This window comes from Neopsephotus bourkii, unplaced genomic scaffold (assembly GCF_033783945.1).
Source record: "Neopsephotus bourkii isolate Nb327-2 ecotype Australia unplaced genomic scaffold, CSIRO-AGI_Nbou_v1 NB_272, whole genome shotgun sequence".
Taxonomy (NCBI): Eukaryota; Metazoa; Chordata; class Aves; order Psittaciformes; family Psittacidae; genus Neopsephotus; species Neopsephotus bourkii.
This window is the reverse complement of record NW_026900781.1, coordinates 9,752,975-9,766,614: the sequence shown is the minus strand read 5'-3', so window position 1 is coordinate 9,766,614 and position 13,640 is coordinate 9,752,975.

Below are 13,640 nucleotides of genomic sequence, written 5' to 3'. Positions count from 1 at the left end.
AAGCTGTTGCCTTCCTCCAGCAACAGGTTGTCCATTGAGCAGACCTTAGTGTTTTTGGTGAAGTGGGCTAAGTACACGTGAATCTCTAAGAAGCTTCATGTAGCCCAGCAGTGGGTGATTCTACCAGGAAACTGGTCTGTGACTGATCAGTGTGTGTCAGGGGCTGTCAGACACAAGACACAGTAACCCTTTCACTTGGGCTGGCTGCTCTGAAGACAAGGGTAGATGCTAGTTCTTGGCAAAGAGGCTGGAAGCCCCCAGAGCCCAAGTGTGTGTCCCACTGTAGGGTGTTTACCTCCTTTACCTGAGGAGACACTTCAGAGAAAGGAGGCTGCTAGCTGTGCTTGAGGAAACATCCCAGCCCACGTAACCTTGTCTACCCCTAGGCTACGCACCACAGCCTGATCAAGTTTGCCTGGCTTTAGCCATTCTGTAGCATGAAGGTGGTCCCAAATCAGTCATCTAAGATTGCAGCCTTGCTTGCAGTGATGTGCAGCAGGACTGTCTGTGCTGGCTGTGCAAGTAGGACCTATCTGCTGCCTCAGGTGTTTCTCTAGGGCATGTTTACATAGTCAGGGTGTGAGCATGCCAGAAAAGCCTATGTCCAAGTGCAGATGGCCTGGGAATAACTGTTGCACCTGGGTATGTGCTTGTTAATGTGGGTGATAAGGGCAGTTCATGTGTCCTGGCCATTGCAGGCTTGAGATGTATGGAAGTCCATAAGAATGGGGTGGGCTGGGAGCTCTTTGGGCCAAGACCCTGAAATGAACCATCTGTCTGGTGGTGGCTGAAGCAATAGAATGGTCATTAAGAAATGTTAGACACAACTACCAAAAGGGGAGGATGTGGATGGGATGGCATGGCTTTGTATCTTGTGCTAAAGAAAAACCTTCCAAGTTCAGAGCAGCAGAGATACTCATTTATGCTCTATTGATATCAATGTATGATGGGGTAGGGTTTTTTCCCCTCCCCACAGGTATTAGGATCTGACAAGGCCCACACATTTTGTTTGCCATACCAGCATGTTTACAGTGTGCCCTGCTGCTGGCAGCTGTGTGGACAGAGTAGTTTTGCCAGGGCAGGAATGCGAGTAGCTTGTGTAAGAACATCAGATTCTCAGGCACAGGTCAGATGCTTGGAAGAATGCGCTTCTGGGAATTTGCAGCCAAAAGATTTAGTGACATTTGAAAGCTTAAGTATGTGAGTGGGAGTGTTTATAACTGCTATCAAAGATAAAAACATACAAAAGCAATTAAACCTATCTTTCAGGGCATCCCCAAGTAGTCCCATCTTCCCAGTCATTCACTAGGACTCAGTGGGAAAGGGATGGGGGGGAGGACTGGAAGGGAGATCCTCCTAGCTAAGATATGCTTAGCTGCAAACAAGTTCATCAGTGAGGTGGTGGTGTTTTCACCTCCCATCTCCCTGAAGTCCCACAGTACCATATGGCTGGTTTGCAACTCTGAGCAGTTGGCATCAGGCTTCGTCTTGGTTCCGAGTCTGTGACAGGTATGAATTTGTTGTTTCTCCCACACTATATGTTATATGTAGCAAGAGAAACATTAAAAGGTGGAGTTCTGCAGATTTGGTTTCCCCATGATGAAGCCAGTAAAACCAGCTCTGTGTATAAGGATATGTCTCCTTAGAGGGTTTTAATTTCTGTGCTGAAATATTTTGATTAAACAATGCAAAACTAGCTGTGGCAGGCTGCATGCTTGCCTTTGGGATGTGTGCTCAGGCGAGAGTCACACCTGCGCTCCTTCCAAGATACAAAAGCATCAAAGCCAATGTTTTCTGAGGACCAATATGTCCTGCAGTTTGTGGTCCAAAGCTAGCGAAGAAGCTAATGATGAAGGGGTGCAAAGGTGAGAGGTGGATTCCAGAATACTGGGTTGCTTACCTGGTTGTCCAGCTGTATCTTTACCTGCTATTTTCACCTGCAGAATTGTATAGCCAGTTGGAGTATGATACTGTAAATGTGATGTACAGATACAGGACATGGCAGGTGCTTTGCCTCTGTGTATCCTTCATCCAGGGCTTCTCCCCTGGGGTGTGCTTGCAGAATGATGGGGCACCACTGGGGTGGGAAAGTGTGTAGGGGTCTCTTGGCTGGTTACGGGGACCTGCCTGTCATCACCCCTTCCCACCAAAGAAATGGAAGGATTTGGGCACCTGGTGAGTGAAGAAGGACCTAAAGAAACTTTTGTCACTCTCAATGAACTTATAATGTGTTCTGTAGCAAACAGCTTCACAGATTGTTTAAATGCAAAGAGCTAATTGAGAATTTACTTTCAGCTTTCTAAGGCATTGCTGCTATAAATAAATACATAACTTTTTAACTCTGCTGTTTTTACAGGCGTCATTTTGGTCCTTCTAAAACACTGCTAGACAAATTTTCAAAGCAAAACCTGGCCCTCTGCATTAGCATCTCTTTATTTTCCTGGTCTTGACATAATCTTGTGTTCCTTGTGCTAGTTTTCATATCCTCTAGGGGGAGAAGTAGGTTCTTTCTCAGACTATGTTGAACTTCATTAGTACATTTAAAGTGCTACTGATATTTCCATTCTCTGCATAACTTTCTATAAATGCTGCTGGGTTTTCACATGGCACCTAGACTGGATACGTACTTTTTGGAGAACCCTGAGGTGCTGGGGTTTAATTTATTCTGGGCTGGGCCAGGCAGGGGCTGCAGTCATACTTAGTGCTGGGTTTAGGATGAGGTTCTAGGTGGCACATGATGAACATCAAGGGATGTCATGTGTGTGTGTGTGTGTGTGTGTGTGTCCCCCATAAATACGAGGGCTCATGGTGAGAATCTACAAAATGGTAAGGATGCTGTTCGACAATTGTCCAAATCCACAGGCATAAACACCAGTCTTTTGTGTAATGCAGTAGTTAGCAATTGTTTTGCCACAGTAACTAGCCCTGAACACAGTCTGAGTTGAAGCTGCTCTTCCCCCCCACTCCCCAGCTGTTTTACTTTCAAAGGATTGACGTAAGAACAAACTTGGCCCTTTTTCCTGATGTGCAGCAGCCTGCCTCTGACGTCTGCAGCCTGCACAGAACTGTAAGGTCTCCTTAGCAACAGCGTGAATGCTAGACCTAGCCTACAGCACTAGATTTAAGACACCCTCTAATCTAGCCCAGACACCCATGTCTGCTTTGGAGTTTGCAGAGGCCGTGAGGCTGGGACTGTTGGGCAGGACTTGCAGCTGGCAGGTATTGCGTGGAGACTTTGAGTGTGTGTTGTTTCTTTCTGGTTTAGTTTTTAAGACAACAAGCTGTATTGTGGAGCGGAGCAGGATGAAAGGCAATGACCCTTCTCCTGGCATTAGCACTGGGCTAAGGGCTGGCACGAATGCTGGTGGTGGGGATATGAGGACAGAAAGCTGGGTTCATAGCTGTCTGCTGGGAGGCTGCTAGATCCAGAGTGTTTACTTGGCATTCCTGCCCTTTACCATTGCTTTGCATCCCTGTACCTAATCCGAGCCCCAATCCTTGAAATCAGTCCAACGTGAACTCTGGGCTGTCATCCTCTTCCCAGACTCAGCCAGGGCTGGTATTCTCTCTGCAGCCAGCTGCAGCCCCCCACTATTCCTCAGGGTCCAGGGGCACATCTAGCTTTCCACTGCCTCCAGCCTTCAGCACTGAGCTCCAGCTCTAGGCTTACCCTAAAACAGGAAAGTCCTGTATTCCCCAAGCATCATCCTGGGACGTATGATCAACACCAGCTGTCATCCCAGTCCTCTAGCACCTAAAGGAGCAAGAAACAAAGCTGGTTCTTCAGCCCCTTCACTCCCTAATCTAAACCCATGATCAGATGCAGACAGCAGCTTGCTAGGCTGGTATTCCTTGGAATCAAAGTAGTTTGGTGGTACTTATAGGATCCAGCAATGAATTTATCTGTTCATTCTTCTCCATCCTTAGCCCTGACTGTGGGTTGCCTGAAAGATGAATGAGACTTGGGATGGACAGCTGTGCAAAGTCTGAGTGAACGTTTGTACCATCAAAAATCATGCTGAATTCTGAGCAGAGAGATGTTGCTGGTCTGTTACCAACACTTTGGTTAGAGATTGGGACAGCAAGTCTTAAAAGGTGTGATTTATTTCTGGATTCTTCACACTGCAGATTGGTGTTCTTAAGGTGTAAAAGTTAAAGTCATCATATTGGTAAGATTGCTGTTAGCCTATAAAGAGTCAAAGCAGGTTGGAGGCAAGGTTTGGAGAGATGGGGCTGGGTAAACAGGCTTCTTCCTGGATCTGGTAAGGGTTGAGTGTTGAGGTGGGGTCAGGTGCATAAGGTTGTTTGGGGTAAGGTTTGCTCTGAGGTGGTAAGAGGACCGGTTTTGGTCTGCATACTGGGGTTTGACTTTGGGATGTACAGAGCCTCGAGCTGTGAGTTGGCAGGACTAAATGAAGGCTGATGCTGACTAGCAATGTGGAGCAGAGTGTTTGCTGGTTGTTGCTGTTTAAAGGAAAATTTCTAACTTGTGTGCTTGAGATAAGGTGTTACTTTTCATGGCTTTATACTTCTGGTTTAGAAAAGAAACTTGAGGAATTTTTTGTCCTCTGTTCTCATCAGGTTTCTCATTCTGTGGTCCAGGCATGAGCTTTCAGGGTATAAGAGTGCATGTGTTGCAAAGCATTGTGTCTCTTTGGCCTACAAACAGGCCTTTACGTGGACATGAGGGCTACCACTATGCATGGTAGACCTCAGGTATGACAGATAGGTGGGCCATTGAGGAAAGAAAAGAGGTAAAACCATAGTTCATGAAACACTGTTTATACAACTTGCTTTGCTCTAATAGTGGCAAATGCAGGAAATGGCTGATTTTTGGAGATGGTGATAGCTCAAGTGGTGAAGCAATGTCTTGGTAGACAAAGCTAGAGGGGAAAGAGCAGTTGACAAGATGCAGAAGGAGCTGCCACTCTGGTTCTCCAGCCCCTTCTGCACCATTGCTCATTCTGGATGCTGTCTCCGATCTGTTACTGAGTGTTTGCCAGTTCCCCTCCCTTCTTGGTCCAACCTGACCTCAGCTCCTCACCTTCATCATAGACTACACACCAGCTACATATGGGGTAGAACAAAGAAACAGCAGGGAGAGCTGGCTGGAGACTCTTCTCTTGGCAGTTTTGACATGTTTGAGAAGCCACTCCCTGCTGCAGGGGTACATGACTGAGGTGGCAGATCTGCAGTGACTTGCCTCCATGACATCAGGAGCATCAGTGCAGTACAGGGTGAGATTCATTGTTGGGACTGGGGAGGGATCAGACAAGGGCTCAGTTCTGCTAAGGTCTCAACTACTGGTACACCCGATGGCAGTGGAGCTTTAAGGCTGACTTAAAATGGGGCTGAAGCGTTGTAGCTGAGTAGGGTAGCCAGGCACATGGTTTCTTGAATGTGTCACATTTTGGGTGGTCTTATACATTAGTATTAGTGCAGCAGGAGAAAGTGAGCAGTTCCTTCAAAGCTGCTTTAAAAGGATTTGAAAGGAAAGTTCAGAAGAGTGAGTTACGTGTGGTATTTATTTTCTTAAACTTGTAATGATTACTGCGTATGGCATTGCAAACTACTGAGAAAAGAAGAAAATACCCTCTTTGTAGTGACCACTCTCAGTCATCCAAAGTGCTTGCATGAAGATGTGTTTTGGCCTTATATACGTGATAGATGGTGGAGAGAAAAGCCAGTCCTGATCTTTCCTCAAAGTTTAACAAGTTCCAGCCTGCAATTGTAGTATTTAGTAAAAAAAAAAAAAGTGGGGGGGGGGGCAAAATTTGTTATTGCATAAAGGAGTCACAAAACAGTTTGAACTTGCCTTCAGCACTGGCTTTCCAAGCCCTTAGATACCAGACTTTCTCGAGACACTGGGAAGTCCCCGTTAAGCATGTTCTGTGGACATGGACTTCCTACCACAGGTGAACCAGGAACTCTCTTTCGTCTTTTTCATTTGGGGTAAGCAGTAGCAGTGCCCACAGATGCTACTGCATGTAGCAGTAGTGAGTTCCACTTAAATGGAACCCAGACATCAGCCTTCTGTGACCAGCCGGGCTCTTTTAAGGCAAAGTCCATCAATTACACTGAGTGCCCTGTGGCTGCATATGGGTTATGCAGTGCAGAATTGAAGGATTACCATTTGTATGGGATTAACAATATCCATGCTCTTTGTATGGCTCTGTGCATAGCTTTGAAAAATGCTTAATGAGTACATTTTATTGATATTTGGTGAGGCTGGGTGGTGCAATGTTCTCTTGCTTTGTACTGACTGGGATGCTAGAAGTGTTAGAAATGGGAGCTGAGTAACAGAATTAGTTTGGTGGTAAGGCTTAAATGAAAATGAAGTGCACTTCAATCAAGTCTTGAAGGTAGCTGTTACTGGTAGTGCAGCCAGGAGAACCTATGAGTTCTGTACTGAAAGGGAGCAAGTGAAGGGGAAAAATAAGATGGCACAACTGAAATCCTTCAGCGTAAGGCACAGGTTGCATAGAGCTGTCAGTGTGTGCCGTGCTGTGAGCCGTGCATGCCTTTAGGGTGTTGGTGTATGATAAGAGCACCTTCGGACTTGAGCCAGCTCCTAGCTGATGCTTTTTGCTATCTCATAGTCACGTTAGCCAGGACCACAAAGAGAGACAAGCTCCTGGACCAACACAGCAGCTCTTGCAAAAGCCTCCAGTGGGTGATACCTCTAGGGAGTTTGCTTTGTACACAAGGGGCAGTACAGGCAAAAGACACACAGATCTGTGTGGGAAGGAAGCGAACAGCAGGCATTCCAAAACTGTAGCTCATTAAGAGCGGTTTTACTCCTGGGGTAGCTGTATCCTCGCATCAGCATTTGTGGGAGAGGTGAATTTAAAGGAGAGGTTTAAAGGAGGATGGATGTATGAAGTTGGCACCTGGAATTCGTCTCATTCATAACAGGAGGATGGGCAGCTTTTGTGGGCAGGCAATGGGCAGCAGGGGAGGTAGGGCTTCCCCTGCTATTTCAAAATGAGGATTCTTCCATATCCTTAGTGAAACCCTTCCAAGTGCTACAGGCCAAATTTTGTTCCCAGTTACACCCATGCAACCTTACTGAAGTCAGCAATTGTCTGTTTTGCAACCATTGCCTGATGCAATAACTTGAGGGCTACATATCTTAAAGGTTTAAGATGTGCTTGCATTGCTAGCACTGTAACAGCGAGTAATGTTGGACATGAAATCACTGCTGCCTGAGTAATTGCTGAAGAATAACTGAGGTCAGTGGCATTGCACGGTTGTAACTAACTGCACAGGATGGAGAACACTCATATGCGGTATCTGTGAGTTCATTGGGACCCAGGAGAGATGGGCCTGTCTCTCCCTCTAGCTGGAATGCCACTTTCCCACACCAGACACTCCCTGCAGTAATTATACCCTTTTTAGACTCACCCTTTAGCAATTAATCGCCTAAACCCTGCCTCAAACTGACATCATTGGAAAGTCCAATAAAAATACAGCAAACTTTCAAACCATCCCAGGAAAGCAGAATGCTGTGTTAGTAGTAGTAGTAGTTCAATGCAGCTGTTCGCTGATGACTTTCTTAGCCTTATCTCTTAACAGGAGGAGTTTGAATTCCCTCCCAGCAAGATGGCCTCCAGGGTTAGCAAAGTCCTTGTCTTGTCTTTGGTGATGTACTGGTCTCAAAGGGTTTCATGTCCATTCATTTCTTTTTCTTGTTTTTAACTCCTCTTTGCAGTACTGAATACCTTCTTCTGGAAGAGTCAGTCTTAAGCTTCTGAGACCTCAAAATACCAGCAATCAGTCAGTCAGTTGCAGTTGTACTTTGAAAACCAACAACCAAGGCTTGTGTGTTCATTCTTTCCTCCTTTTATAGTTTTATTTTCAAGTTGACCACCTCTTTAAAAGCATAAAGGCATATTCAGAACTTGCATTTGCTCTGGGGGAGAGGAGAGCAATGGCAGCTTGCTTTACTTTATAAATCCCTTTTTTTTGGAGGGGGTGGAGCATGTAGTAAAATTTCAAATGACTTCATTAATTGGACCCTGTATAAGGACACAAGAAGTTACCACTAAGCTGAAAAGTTGAACCTGATTCAGAGCAAATAGTTGGGGCTATTTGGGGTTTTTTCCATTATGCTCCTGTCTGAACTGGCATATAAAGCTCAACCGATGACATCAGGATTTTGGGGGTTTGGGTTTTGTTTTTTCAGTTCTTGGTTTGCATGGGAACAGCACTCCAGAGAGAAGAACTTTTCAAACAAATCCTAAGAAAGGAAACGACATGCAGAAAAAAGTCAAGGAAGGTAATTGGAAAATTTTGCAGGGAAGGATTCCTGCTCTGTAACAGCTGATGATGGAAGCATGAGGCTTTGCAATTGTAAACAGAATTTCTTTCCACCCTGCTTGGCAATCGTATTCATTTTTTGGGTGTAACCCTTTCATGTACGCAGCTGCACTCCCCATTCCCATGGCTAGGCATGCCGGGTAAACCTTTTGATCTTGCCTTCTAGCCTTTGCTTGCTTGCCGTGTGTTTATTACAACTTTTTCAACTCCTCCGGACCAGGGTGTGATGGATGATCCTGGAGGAGCTGCCCTCTAGATCTCTGTGATTACACCGAGTTGATGGTTTCTCCCTGACAGGTGCAGGCAAGTTGATTTAAAACCAAACCAAAACAAAAATTCCTTTTAGTAAAGCGAAACCTACCTGGTGTCAACTCCTTCCTCTGCTGTCGTGCTCAGGTCGGGAGAGAGGAGGATTTACTTGGCTCCCATCCCTGCCTCCGGCACACTCATCCCTTTGAATAGCAAATACCTCCGCATCACACTGTGTCACGTCAGTTGATAGCAACAGTGGTTGTTCCTCCAGAAGCTGGGTGCTTCAACCTCTTGGAGAGCACTCCAGCTCTTTTCAATATGCCTTTACCTTTTCCTTTCCCCTCTGTGTGGTGTTTTGGTTTGGTTTTCTGTGGCACTGACCCACCAGCCATGAAAGTCAAAGGGCTTCTCCACAGTTTGGAGCAGGCTCTCGGGAGGCATTGGACTGAATCCTACGCTTGCTGCACGTTGAACGCCCCTGTTAATACAGATCTCCATTCTGTGCCCTGTAGATGCCACAGACCATTCAGAAAGGTACTGTTGGTATTTCGAGCAGGTCCCCTGCTCCTGAACCATGGTGGGATTTAGAAGTGTTTGGCATGTTTGCAAAGCTCCATAAGTAAAAACAACTGTCTGATTTTTATCATCCCCTCCTACTTCCCCCCGGTTTAACTAGTTTAAAAACTAGTTACAGAACTCAGGCTTCTTGCAAATCATTACTGTGTCTTCTTGCTGGTTTGGAGGTTATAGCAAGCTGTGATCACCCAGAGCAGACACTCTTGAAACATGTAAAATTTGCTGCGTTTTGACAGTAAAGAAACATTCTAACCTTTGAAATCCTGCACATGTGCTATTATCAGGTTTTGAGATATAGAAGAGTAGTGGTGCACAGGATACTTTGATTTTGGAGTCAGCCAAGCACCTTTCCCATGGGCTCTGTGCAGGAGTATTGGCAAAACTTTGGTTATTGTAAGCTAGCATGAAGCCATCGTCTGCATACGTGATTTGTGAAGCAATACCAAAAGCACATTTCATTAAAAATATCACTATCTTGAATAAACTGGAGAGTCATGGATTTGACAGATGGACCACTCGGTGGATAAAGAATTGGTTGGTTGATTCAGAGTTGTGGTCAACAGCTTGATGTCCAAGTGAAGGCCAGTGACGAGTGGCATCCCTCAGGGGTCACTACTGGGACTGGTGCTGTTTAACATCTTTGTCAGCAACATGGACAGTGGGATTGAGTGCACCCTTGGCAAGTTTGCCGATGACATCGAGCTGTGTGGTGAAGTCAACAGGCTGGAGGGAAGGAATGCCATACAGAGGGACCTTGATGCACTTGAGAGGTAGGCTGATGCCAACCTCATGAAGTTCAGCAAGGCCAAGTACAAGGTCCTACACCAGGACTGGGGCAATCCCAAGCACAAACACAGACTGGGCAGAGGACAGATTCAGAGCAGCCTTAAGGAGAAAGATGTGGGGGTGCTTGGTTGATGAGAAGCTCAACATTACCCAGCAGTGTGGGCTTGCAGCCCAGAAAGCTAGCTGTATGCTGGGCTGCATCAAATGGAGTGTGATCAGCAGGTCAAGGGAGATGACTCTCCTCTGCTCTCATGAGACCCCACGTGCAGTTCTGCATCCAGCTCTGGAGGCAACAACTCAAGAGGGAGAAGTCTCCAGGGAGACCTTAGAGCAACTTTCCAGTACCTAGAGGAGGCCTGCAACAAATCTGAAGAGGGATTTTTTACAAGGGCACATAGTGACAGGACAAAGGGGAATGGCTTTAAACTGAAAAAGGGGAGATTTAGATTTCATATAAGGAAGAAGTTCTTCACTATGACGGTGGTGAGGCGCTGGCACAGGTTGCCCTGAGAAGCTACAGATGCCCCATCCCTGGCAGTGTTCAAGGCCAGGCTGGACAGGGCTTTGAGCAACCTGGTTTAGTGGAAGGTGTCCCTGCCCATGGCAGGGGGTTTGTAACTAGATGATCTTTATGGTCCCTTACAACCCTAACCGTTCTACGATTGAATGTTTATGCAATTTGGAGTGTGGTGCTTTCTGTATTTTTAGGTGCGCACAAATCACTTTAAGCTGATTCTTTTTAAAAAAAAAGTGGGGTTTTATGGTTTTTTTTTTTGTTTGTTTGTTTGGGTTTTGGTGGGTTTTTTTTTAATCATGGAGGAAAAACCAAACCAAATCCCCAGTCCACCATTTGATGCCTGAGGAGTTTGGATTGAATCGCACACTGAAAGAAGATGATATTCAAAGCACATGTGTCAGCTCAGCTACTTTTTAATCTGTTCCGTAAATTGTCCACACTCAGCAGCTTTTTTTTGGCTGCTGCAGAAGCCAGCACAATGCTGCAGGCAAAGGCGTCACCCAAGCTACCTTAGTTGATGAAACTAAAGTTGCTTCCTGAGCGTTACTGTCCTGTACGTTGTTGGATGAGCTGGCTCTACATCTGTGGCCAATTTGGATCTCTGCAAGTGATTTACTGTGCTCAGAAAAGCAGCTGCTTCATGTACAGCATCTGATCTGGGACCACCACTGGGAGCCGTCCTCGCTGAAAGTGAGGGAGAGATTAAAGCCAGTTGAATCAAAAAGGGTTTTTTTTTTTATGACCCTTCTTGGTAGTTTTTTCCATTAATTCTTTTATATAAAATGGGAAACTCTTAACTCTCTGAAACATCTGAGCTCCAGTCCTTCATGGTGGTTTCCTTTTGGTTGTGAGTTATTGGGAGATGACATGAAGACTTGCAGAGAGCTGCGTCTTCTGAAGCCTGCACAAGGGATTTCAAAATATGAATACAAAAACCCATTCTTGTAAGCACTCAGGCCTGGATTAACAGGGGAAATTCATCAGCATGCATTTGATCTTGATGAGTTGAAGGCAGCAGTCCTTCAAGGTTTTGCATATGCGTGAAACCCCACAGGGACAAGCTGAGAAACAGTGATGTTACAGCAGGGAACCCATCTTCTTTTCCTTGTACTTTCTCATAGTTATCTGAAAGGCATTGAGTACCTGTCAGAAAGGCTTCATGTGCTGTGTATTTGTTGGCAGTGGAGTTTGTGTTGTGTAGGTGCATATGGAAACAACATTTGGCATAAATATTGCCAAGATTCCCAGAAGTGTTACCTAAGTAGTACTTGGATAGCAATGCTTACTTGATATATCCTATGACTAGTATCACAGAAAAGTATGGACAGTCATGTATGAATGTAGGTATTACTGCAAGGATTAATGTACATTTCCTTTACATAGAGATGCATTGACCTTGTCTGTGCTGGTTTGCGATGAAGTAAAACCAGTTATTATCCAAGAGGGTCATCAGAAAAAAAGCCAATACAGAACAAGGTCAGAAAATACCTTGCTTAATTTTAATGAAAACAGATGGTGTTTCTCCAACTCTGGAGTCACTGTAAAGATAAAAAAATCACAACAACTATTCTTTGTCTCTTCCAGTTCAAATCATTCTATGTAAAAATGTGCCATAAATGTCCTTCTCCTTCGAGCCACAATTTATTAATGTAAACCTCATGAGCCCGGTATGTAGGGCATATCCAGCTCTGAATGTTTAGACAATTGAAAAGAAGAAAATCCATTTTTCTGTTTTGTCTCCTGACAAGTGAAGATAGTACACACAATGCTAACATGTTTACAGGATTCAACACTCTTGGCACAAATATGGAAGTATCCTAAAAGAGAAAAACACACACAAATGTGTAGTACTTAGCATGATGGTCTTTTTTGACCATTTTTGAAAGAAATGGGTATATTTCTTAGATATTTTCATTCTAAGTTAGTGCATGAAGAGCTGTCTCACAATAATATTTCTGTCCTGATAATGACTGTGGGCATGCACTTACTGCTGAGGTGTGTGTTTGCAGACTCTGAGTAGCAGGGAGGGGGGGTGCATGGAGTCATCATGTTTCTTGTACGTTTCTTGGAGGTGAATGTGTATCTGACCTTCCCCAGATCTGATGAACTTTCTGTGCCAGAAGAGCCTGTCTTCCACACACGGACACTGCAGCCTCTGGGAAGAAGGGCATTCCTTAAGCACGCGTGGAAGCGTATTTCATCCACAGCTCTGTGTCTGGTACCCCTTTGTGGCTGCTGTTTGGGTTGAACAACAGGCTGGCATGAAGGTTAAATGCCTTCAGGACTGAAAAAGGCCAGGTCTTTCCTGGTTGAGGCCCTGCTGCAGCATTCCCTGTACTCCTCTGCTTGGTTGGTTGGTTGGTTGCGCTCTGGAGAAGGGATGGGATCTGATGCCATAATTAGAAAAATCCTTTAATAATGGCAGTGAATGATTGGACTAAGCTTTGTTTCAGGCACAGGAAAGCAATGCTCACCAGTGGCAAATGTGGCACCAGCAAACGTGTTGGGTATTTAAACCACTCATCTGGTGGTGCTCTGGGAGCAGCACATGGGCTTCTGTGAAAGCCTTACTCAAGTAAGAGATAACATGCACAGGTTGTTGAAGTCAGCATTTGTGTGGAGTATAAATCTTAACTTTTATGGGTACTCTGTGTATCTCTTGTCCCATATATCCACTACACCCGTAAATACCCACACCGTGTAATTACTGAGAGAGCTAAGTCAGTTAAAGAGAAGATTAGTGCTATGGTAATTAAAGAATTATTGAAAAACAAGAAGCCTTCGCCAATCGCTGTGAGAGATGTAACCCCCCCCCCCCGCGAAGGAAAAGTGAATGCAGAAGCATGGCCATGGAGTCAAGTCATCAGCTGTGTCTTGCTAGAGACTGGGCTCTTCAACATACCTGTCAACGATGAGGGAGAGGGTGAGCTGTGGTGTGAGCAAATCTGCGGGCGATGCTGAGCCATCAGGGTGAGGAGGTTGAGAGTTGGTTGTGAAGGGCTGCAGAAGGACTTTGTGATACTTGCTGAAATAGCAGGCAAAATACAGTATAGGTAAGTGCAAGGAGAGGCACCTGATGATGAGGGGGGAAGCAATCCCACTGTTACGTATACCGTGATGGGTACCAGACTGGTGGCTGCAACACAAGAACGAGGTCTGGAGTTATAACTGAGCTGTGAAAATCTGCCTG